Raw genomic sequence first — 10,720 nt, forward strand, 5'->3', positions numbered from 1 at the left:
AAAAAATAGCTAATTCTCTTGCAGATTGTCTCGTTTGATTATGAATGTAACGTTTATATAGTGGAACTACACTGTTTTTATCATAACCATTTCAATGTTCCACGCAGTAACTTGGTATGCATGTATTTATTATATATACAGTCTATACAAGCAGATCCAGAATTTTCGCTCCTATTACGTCATTGGCGACATCCGGCCGACATGACACGTCCCAACCATGGATGTATAATAAGAACTGGATACAGCGTGGAGGCAGGGCCTCGTTCATTCCTATGAGAGTTGCTCATTGGCGCATGAAGACAAAATGGCCAACTTTTGAGAGAGCGAAACGTCACGAAAGTATTCATAATCATAATAATCCATTCTTATTGTGCATCCATGGGTAAAGGTAAAACTCATGTAGTACTGAACACGTCACATGAACGTGCCGGGCGGCGCGGTCCCGTGGGTTGGATCCGCGTTCATAATGCGAGGAAAATAACTCTCAGAATAACGTTATTAGCATATTTTACAACATGAGGACCGAATGTTTTTAATAAGGGCTGCCTATACAAATGTTCATACTAGGTAGTTTATTTAGTTTAAAAAAAAGTATCCAACGATTTACAGACGTCTCTTCCCAATGTTAGTCAATGGAAAAAATCTTTCCGGGCCCAGCGACTGATACGAAGTGTAGTACCACCGTTTGCCGCAACGAATATTTTTCTCAGAGTCCGGCGCACTATGAGGTTTGATTTGGGCCAAAGACTGAACTAACTGAGCAGCCATTCGTGTCGATCGTCGCCTACCATGCCGTGAACTATGCCGCGAGAGAAGTACTGAAACACCCTATGTGTAACGTAATGTCCTTGTGGTAAACGCAATGCCCTTGGGCCCACCCACATGCACGTCTGGCCACCCCCCGCCAAAACATTAAACATTTAGCAAAAGTGCACCACATTCAGACGGAGGAATGCACCGGGTTCGACTGTCTTACTAGTAGCTCTGTAGCCCCATCCACGAGTAACGTTTCCACGTCAGGTATTATGCATGCAAGCAGCAACACACGGAGTTAACTCAATGATATAAACATGGGTTAATGATTAGAGGTAACAGAGTTATTTATTTTGTTAAAGTTTCAGCTATTCTGTTACAGCTCTGTCATCACATTATTTAATACGATTTGTTAAAACACTGTTGTTTCTTTTGATGTGAAATATTATGTATTATTTTAAATAAAAAGCAATGCTAGTTTTGTTCACATTTGTTTAGTCAGTTTACCTTCTTTTTTTCTCCCCAAAAAATGATAAAAGTACGTTAAAAGACCGGATCGATAAGCGGTATCGGTAAAAGTAGTAGTAGGCCTACTGTTAAAACCTTAACGATACCCATCCCTAGTCATGTGGATGTCAGTTTTACACACATTCTGAGGGCCGCCGTGCCTATGTTTTGTTTTCACTGCTAGTTTATGCTTATGTCAATTAGTGCATTAAAACATCATTAAAATCATTAATGAAGTTTCAGCTCAGACCCCACGCTTAATAAGTCTCCCCCTGGCCCACCTACATTTCTCCAGGCCCACCCACACACTAATTCCTGGCTATGCCACTGGGTTGGTAGCATAATATGGCATTTAATCACCGCAGCGTTTAGCTGAGTTTCTCCCGGTAGAAATCTCTCTAGCAGGGGAAAGCTGCGTGACGCTACAAAGGGGCGTGGCTAGCAGCAGCCGTTCCATTTAAAGCATAATCAGCCTGGCTACAATGGGTGATCTGTTTGGTATTTTAAGCAAAAAAACTTCACAGACATGTTTTGTATAGGTATGGCCCTAAAATATATTTTTCAAATGTATGTTTTTATAAATGTGTGTCGAACATGTTTTAGTCTAACTTTGGTCAGACAGTCAGGATCAAATAGGCTCAGGTAAAGGACTGGATCCCTGAACAAGGAAAAGTGTGACACGTTACTGAAGGTGAAATCAATGATATTGCAAAGTTAAAATGGTCTTTAAGAGATTTTCCTCATACAATCTTGGTCTCCTCTTTTGAGTGCATTAAAATATGCTTGTGTATCATTTCAGGCCAGAATCAGTTGGAATATTTTAACAGCCCAACCAGCCTTTAAAAACAACCCCGATCTCAGACGGAGAATCTTTTGGCGCACATATTATTCAATTCATACATCAAGAAAGAAATACCCAATTTCCCTGCCTCACTTGTCACCATTCTGTGCAGAGATATCGAGCAAAAACTCACGTCATTCTGCTAAGCATGTAGTGCTATTGCCCGGGGCAGGGTGTTTCAGGTCTAAATCCTGAACGCTTCAAAGCAGTCTAATCGCAGCAGCACATCTAGTGATGGCGGCCAATCCCATTAGGAGGTTGATGGCGCAGCCCCACTTTGTGCTCAGTCCGAGCATCTCTGATCTGTTGAAAAGATTACCCACAGAGCCTAGATCATCCAAGAGGAAGGGGCTTAACACATCATGTTTTTGGAATGGGTGCAGGGAAACTGAACATGTAGATATATGTTTTTAGCAACGTAGAGTACAGTACCACTAAACATCACGGTGCAGATAGGATAAAGATGTATAAAACTTTCTGTGACATTCATTTGTCAAATTAGGTCAACCTGGAGGCTTGCTTATACTTGACCTACATTTGCAGTAAAACACTTACTTCTTACAATCAAAGTGAGATTTAAAACCTTCAACCTTATATTTCATAAAAACACAAGAAAGAGCTGCCTCTCCTGCTGAGACTTCTGAGGTGTTGCACTATTAGTCCCTTTTGATAAACATTTGAATCGGCATATAACTAAGCAGATAGATGATCAAAGTGTATGTTAGATAAATGATATTCCTCCAAAATGTTGGTGAAATTCATCATTCCCATGATGGATCTTGTGTTTGGCAGATGAATGACAGATGAATCCGCTTTACTTTCCTAAATGTGTGAATGGTGGTGATGTAACGTTGTAAATACTCGACTCCACGAAAGTAGGTTCCAACCAGCTTATGTGGTTTTACTCTGCAAGCTTTTCTACAATTCGTCAAAATAAGTGTACTTCCTCTGACGACTTGTAGTGGGAGCTTGGAGATACAGTGCTGTGGGAAGATGTTGTGATACTCGCATGCAGTTAATCCTGTTTCACAAAACGCTTGTAACTCCATCATATAGCTGACCAATTACAACGGATGTTATGAAGCATGCCTATTTCCACTCAGGTTTGAAAAAATACAACAATGTCTTTTTTTTCTTTATATTTTCCGAATGTATGTATTGCTTTGCATTGTGTTTAAACAGAAAAGCATTTTAATTTATATTCTTCTAAAACTTTCAATTATGCATTACAAAGATTAATTGGCCACTCTTTTTTTTGGTAATCACGCAGAATTAGTTTTGAGCAGTATTTCACGGTAAATACATTCAATTTGGGATCAATAAAGTATCTCATCTTAAACAATTTGTTGTGATCATCAATGCTCATTTCATAGCAAAAATCTATTGATTTTGAGCGTTTTAAAGAATTTAGTTCTCTGATACGCATTATACACTTACATTTATTTATCTTTGACCTCCTTTATGTTTGTAGTTTTTGTTTGACTGCATCTCTGAGTGAAAGATTGTAAATGTAAGATCAAGGGACAATATGTCCTCTGTCAATCGTTACACATAAACAGTTTTCCTCCTAACATACCTCTTTTTACTTCAGAGATTGTCCTTCTGAAGACGGGAAAGCTCAGCTGTGTTTATTAAAATCAATGATATCTGCATTCCAGCCATTTGGCAGGGGCTGGTGTTGTACATGCTGGCTCACTTGGTGCACATTATTATATTTTCCTTACTATGACAAGTCAAAGGTCTGCTGTGAAAAAGTTCTGTATTCTTGTGACTGGCTTCATGTATAAATACCTTTGCCTTTGGAGCAAGCTGTGAGCGTGTGTCCAAGGTCAACATATATTTTCCTGCAGCTGAAGAGGGATTAACCCCCCAGACAGATTAACGAGAAGTCAGAGTGCACAAGAGTGAAGATTATTTGGTTCATGGATATAGACAGTACTTTTCCCAGGAATAGTTCCGAGTTCACCAAAAATATCTGGAACTAGAAGTTTTTTGGGTTTTTTTGCGAACCTTTTCACCCCTTTTTACTCAAAAGTTTTGTGAAGCTGCCATTGTATTTGCTGGCATTAGCATCATTAGCATTAGCCCAGCGCACCAACTGAGAGAGACTAACTTATGTCAACACAAAAAAAAACATGGGAGCGGTGGAGTGATGAGGAGGTGTCGGCGCTTCTGGCAATTTACTCGCTGGGAGTCCCAGCAGCTTCTACTGAAGCCAGTCCCCAACTCCGGGGACTTCCAGCCGGGGACTCCGGGTGGCAGTATACGCCGTGAAGTTGTTTGCGGCCTGCCAGTAAACCCAAAGCAGAAGAACAAGAAGTGCCGTCAGCAGCTTCATTTGCCTAATCTTCCCTCAGGGACTTATTCCGGTGTGAACGCGATCTGCTCTTTAGTCCCGGGAAATAAGTACGGCAAAGTACTTGGTTTGAAAGCGCACTATAATACATTTACTCCTCTAGTAATGTTTTCTCTTATTTGGGAATTTTAACTTCAGCTCCTATAATAAATACATAATCAATTGTATAAATACAAAATTATATATATATATATTTAAAACCACAACATTGATTTCATAGCCATAAAGCATAACTCATTAAAAATAGATCAGCAGTCTTTTAATATTGTTTATTTTACATCAGATTAAGCCATTTTTTACGTTTGCCCTATGCCTGATATGACTCTGGTTTCCACTAGGGTTGCTGCTGCTATGTGATAAAAAAAACGCAGTTAGTGCATCACCATCAATGTTATTGCTAATTATTGACATTTCATGGACTGTGAAAAAAAGCATTAAGTATTTATTATACATAAAACAGTTAAATGTATTTGTTTTTCAATCAAAACAATAGCAGCAATGGGTTTCAATGGGTTACAATTCAGTGAAATTAATATTCGGTAGTTGTAATGAGAACTGAGAGGGAAATATGTCATTATATAATTGTATATCTGTTTTCTTAACGCATACTATGTTTTCCCTAAAGTAAATCAGATCAACCTTTTAAAAGCGATGCACAGGGTTAAATGGTCTCCAGTGCTCCATCACTGACAGTCACTGCATGAAATGCCGGGTTACGTATTGTAACCCTTGTTATATAAGCACAGGCGGAGCCCTCTACTGGACTCTATGGGTACTACCTTATCATGCAAGCATTCTCCTACTGAGACTTATATAGACGTAGCCGGCCTTGGGGTGGGCCTTCCTGAATGCGCGCGCATCTCACCGTATAAATGGAGGCCTCGCATCCTGACCGTCATCCTACAACTCGCTTCAGCGAGCGGAATAGGACAGACAGTGCCCTGAGTAGAGGGCTCCGCCTGTGCTTATATAACAAGGGTTACAATATGTAACCCGGCGTAATATCTCTCACAGGCTCCGCCCTCTGCTGGACTCTATGGGTACAGTGGGTGGAGCCCTGATGTATACGAGCACTGTCGTCCAACAATACCATTCCACCCCACTGTCCCTGACCGGCTTTTCTGGTTAGCAGCCGCTGCACCACACTGTCCTTTATCCCGGTTCTGACCGTGGAGAAGTCTGGGCCGCGGCTGACACCGCCCATAGGCAGATGGAGAGAATCCCCAGCCCCGTATGGGCTCACTGTGCACCATCCCTCCTAGTCCCTAAGGAGCACGGGGAGAGTGCAAGTGCCCATGTCCCACACTCAGAAACTGACCCCGTGCAGAGTGTGTGCGGACTATAGTGTGGAGGGCTCCCCCCTCCTGCCTCCAGGCAGGGGAGGAGAGCCCTTCCGCCCCGCAATGGGCGCACCACCGCATTACGTCCGGGGTAGGGGCCACAGCCAAATCCCTCATGGCAGGACGAGATGGCTGCTGCATACACTTTCACCGTGGAATACGCAAGCCCTCTGTCCACCAGTAACTGTAAGAAGGATAAAATAGAGCCCAACTCAAAAGGTAGGGGCTCTATTCTCAGCTCCTCACACAGGGGCGGACCGGCGCACATCAGTATCGGCCCATCGGGATTCGTCCCGAACGTCCCGATGGGCCGATACTGAAGTGGGCCGGTCGGACGATGTGGGCCGGCCGGTAACCGGCAGGGCTCGACATTATAAACGGCCCGCTGGCCCGGAAGCACTATTTAGACACCCCGGGCCAGCATAACGTACTTTCCACTTGCCCGCTCGGGCCACTAAAAATATTGCTTTAAAATAATTGTCCTGTGGTATTGGTATTTTGACTAGCAATTTAGTTAAATTGTTTCGTTTATCAACGCTACAACATAGAGTTCCGTGATTCGGTTGTCGTTGTTGGGTGAAAAGCAAACGGCTGTTTGCTGCAGAGCGCAGCGCGAGCAGACTCCCGTGAGCGCGCTCCTTCACTAAAGACTATCGCGCCACCTAACCATTCGCCAAAATGTTTTTAATACCAGCGGTAACCGGCCAAGTGCCGGGCAAAAAACAATCTTCAAATAAAAGAAAGTTACCGGAGGAGTTAAAGGAGAGTGACAGGCATGAGAAGAAGAGGGAGAGAAAGTTTCAGCCAGCTTGGTCGAAGGAGTTGGCTTCTAGTGGTGCAGTGACGCGTCCTAAAACCCTTTTTATAATCGATTAGATTTATGATTCGAGAATTATAAAAGTAGGGTAGACGTGTGGAGATTATCCAGCTCAACAAAACGTGCATTTATCAAACAGGTTTGTTTTCCACAGACCTTATTTCCAGCTATTTTCCAAAACCCTTTTGAGAAATCCCATTGCTTTTTGTCGAGGGAACCAGCAGCTTACTTCCTGGTTTAGGACGCGTCACTGGCTGCACCTCTCAATATGATGCCAACAGGCTGTGGTGGATCCAGCTCTAGCTGCCTGGATAGACTGAATAACACTGTCAGACGATCCACCCTGTCTCAACTGGGGAACCGCCCAGGGCTGGCCCACCTTCATCTGTGTAATCTCTGAGTCCGGAGCCACTAGGATGACTGACAGACGCTCCCGCCTCACTCTCCCCAGGAGGGGAAGAATGAGACGGAGCGGTGGAAAGGCGTAGAGCAGCTTTCTTGGCCATGGCTCGTGCGCGAATGAGTCCACCCCCAAGGGCGGGTCGTCGCTTGGAGCCATGGAGAACCAAAGGGCACAGTGGCCGTTGCGCCGGCTGGTGAACAGGTCCACCACTGCTCTCCCAAACTGAGCCCAGACCTGCTTCACCACTTCTGGGTGAATCACCCACTCGCCTGGCAGGGGGCCGCCCCTCGACATGAGGTCGGCCCCCCTGTTCTCCAGTCCCGGGATGTGGAGGGCTCTCAGAGATAACACCACCTCTGAAGCCCATAACCACACTGTGGTCTTCTTCTGCGGAGAAGACCACAGCTTCTCCGCTGTGGTCAACAAGGCGACGGAGCGGACTCCGCCCTGCCTGTTGATGTATGCCACTGTGGTGCTGCGGTTGCCACTCCATGGATCAGATTATTCATCTGACCAATGCAGCGGTCCGGATAATCGCTCCCGTCCTGCTGCGGGAGGGCGGGGGTGTCTGCCTGAGGGGTAATCAGGGAGACGCCCAACACGCCAAGATTATTTGCCGCAGCCACCATCTGTGTACCGAGCCTAAATATCTTGTCCAGATATTCCAAGGTGTCTCGGACCCGGGGCAGCGGGGGCAGAGGTCTCTTACCCTCCGCCCAACCAGCCGCCCACCGAAGCAGATGGGCCGCCAGGCTCTCGTCGAGGGAGGGCACACCGGGACACGGCGTGTCCGAGTGGCCCTGCACCCTGATGATGCCCGCCATGGCGGCTACTGGGGCCTTCATTTTTAATGGCTGCTGCCATGTCGCCTCCACACACTGCCAGATGTCTGGCAACCGGGGCTAGACGAAGGCCGGCTGGGCCGGTTGCGCTGGATGCACCGGCCATAAAACCCCTGTCTCAGGCGTCTTACAGGCCTCGGTGGTAGCGGTGGGGGGAGTGGTAGGCCTATACGTGCTCCGCCGCCAGGGTCATCACCGCTGGAAAGTCCAGCAGTGCAGTCCTGAGAGTGGGACCACCGGACAATGAGGCGGCGTCGTCGTTTTCCTCCTCCGGGACCGGGGTCATCTGGCCCCACGGAAGGGTGAACCGGAATGGCACCTCCTCGTCTTCCGGATCGCCCATCTCGACTACCTCGAGGTCCTGCTCCTCCGGCTCCTCCTGTTGGCCGCGCTTCGCCCGGAAATGATGTTGGCGGGTTTGCCGAGGGATCATTTGGCACTAGGGATGTGGATCTCCATCACTGAGGCCGATGTGATGCGCATCTCGATACGATACATTAACGATACATTTGAAACACCAGGTGATCCGATACGATTCACTCCTGTTGCGATACAGTTCGATACGATTTGATTCAACATTATGCAATTCAGGGCGATACGATGCGATTCAACACGATGCAAAATAATGATACTTCAATATGGTACGACAGAGGATCTTTGTTTTATTCCTTATATGCAGCAAATCATAAATGAACAAAAAAGTGCTTTACATATTTGGTTCTCTCTACTACTATCCCATGCTGTTTCTTTCTTTACATTTTTTACCTTAAAAAACTGTCCAGAGTACAGTATAACACCTCACAGTTAAACAATTTAAGGATGCATTGCCCAGGATTAACAATGTGCAAATAACTACCATAGTGCAATGCCCATACAACTGCCAGCCTGATGTGCTTAACAATCATGCATAGGCTAACTCACCAGTGAGAGCAGAAAGCAGTGGTTTCTATATGAACAATAAATAATACAAATAACCTTTCACAAACAGCTCTATCCTAACTGCTTACAGTAAGGAAGACATTTAAACTATTACTGGCAGTCACAGGCTGCTGTAAGCTAAACACCTCTCTCTGACAGAACACCTCACTAACTTTTAGGTTTTTCTTTTCAGACGCAGACCCCATGTCGCCTCTTTATGTGCGCCGCTAAGTTCCTCGTACTACTTGTGTAAAGCGGCACAGCATCGTTTACAATTTGCGAGCGATTTTTCAAGTTGACCGTCTTTCTTGAAAAATCCGAAGTGTTGCCAAACGTTTGATTTGTAGGTATTTTTTTTTGCGCTGTGTTTCTCTTTCTCCTCGACTTCCATGTGTGTTGATAACTGAGACTCTCGGCCTCCGTAGTGGCCTCATAGCCTCGTAGTGCGAAGCAAAGATCAAAGATCGTCTCTGATGAGTGCTGACAGGATGAGAGGATATTATATGAATGAATCGTTTTTTTACCATGCAAAGACGCTACAATCGATGCATCGCAAGTTCAACCCAAACTGTAGCCGATGTGCACTCTTTCAACCGGTGCACTCGCATTTTGAACGTTTATGCCGGTGCCCCGATGCGAATCGGTGAATCTTAACATCCCTATTTGGCACGCATTGCAGGCCGGTGACGGGTCGAGGCCGCTTGCGGCGTGGTCCGGCCCCATGCACAGGAAGCAGAGGGGGTGCGGATCAGCTCCCTCGATTAAATTCGGGCACTTCGGGCAGGTACGATTGTCGAGGAGTGGCCCCATGACTTTTCTCTTTTTCATTTTTATCCGTCTTGCTCAGTGGATTACTTCCGCCGCTGAAGAGAAAGGGATGACGGTCAGGAGGCGAGGCCTGCTTTTATACGGTGAGATGCACGCGCATTCAGGTAGGCCCGCCCCAAGGCCGGCAACGTCTATAGAAGTCTCAGTAGGAGAATGCTTGCATGATAAGGTAGTACCCATAGAGTCCAGTAGAGGGCGGAGCCTGTGAGAGATATAACCTTTTCATACAGCCATCCATCTCTGTCTGCTCTCTAAATGTCCTCTGGGGAGGAGATGTTTTCACATTAAAGAAACACCTGTCTTCTCATCAGCTTCATCTCGTCTACAAAACACCCAAATATCTGGATTCCTCAACTCTCACGGACCATAATCCTAATTTTAACAAACAAGACTGGTGCATCCACTTGTCAATATACAGTATTACTGTATATTAGTATTACCCTTTTTAATTTGAGACCTTGATGTTTAATGTTCACCATCTTTAGAAAAAAAAAAAGAAGATGGTTAAACAACAATAAAGACAATGATAACCATCTGGATCAACATGTTTTATGTCAGCTGCAAAGAAAAACACGACTCGTTTCTAATTCTTACAAAAATGGTATGAGGTGACATTACACAAAGCAAGAATTTAACTTTTTATGTAATAGTTGACTGTACATTTTCAAACAAAATAACCCAAAACAAGCAAGGGGATATTTAATAGTTCTGCTTCCTGGATAGGAAACAGACTAGAGAAACAGGTCAAACCTCTTGTACAACATATTGTAGCTTTTCCATGTGATTTCTAATAATAGAGAAGACACCAAGTCCATTCATAGGTTTGTCTGACAAAATGGTTCCCTTCAGAAACCACAGCTCAAGCTCTTTTATAATCATCCATATAGAAGTACTAAACGTGATGAAAACGTGTCCCTGCTGTTTAATGATGTCTCTGGGCAGCTTCACCCTCAGGTCTACTGACTGCAGGATGGAGCTGTGCTGCAGTGATTTCCTCATTAGTACCAGAAGAGGGTGCTGGCTCCACAGTGTAGACCCCTCTGCTGCAGTGATCCAATCAGGGGCCAGCCTGTTTATTACCCTCATTATTATCCATCAGTATGCTGCCAGTGTCC

This window comes from Notothenia rossii (assembly GCF_949606895.1).
Source record: "Notothenia rossii genome assembly, chromosome: 4".
Taxonomy (NCBI): Eukaryota; Metazoa; Chordata; class Actinopteri; order Perciformes; family Nototheniidae; genus Notothenia; species Notothenia rossii.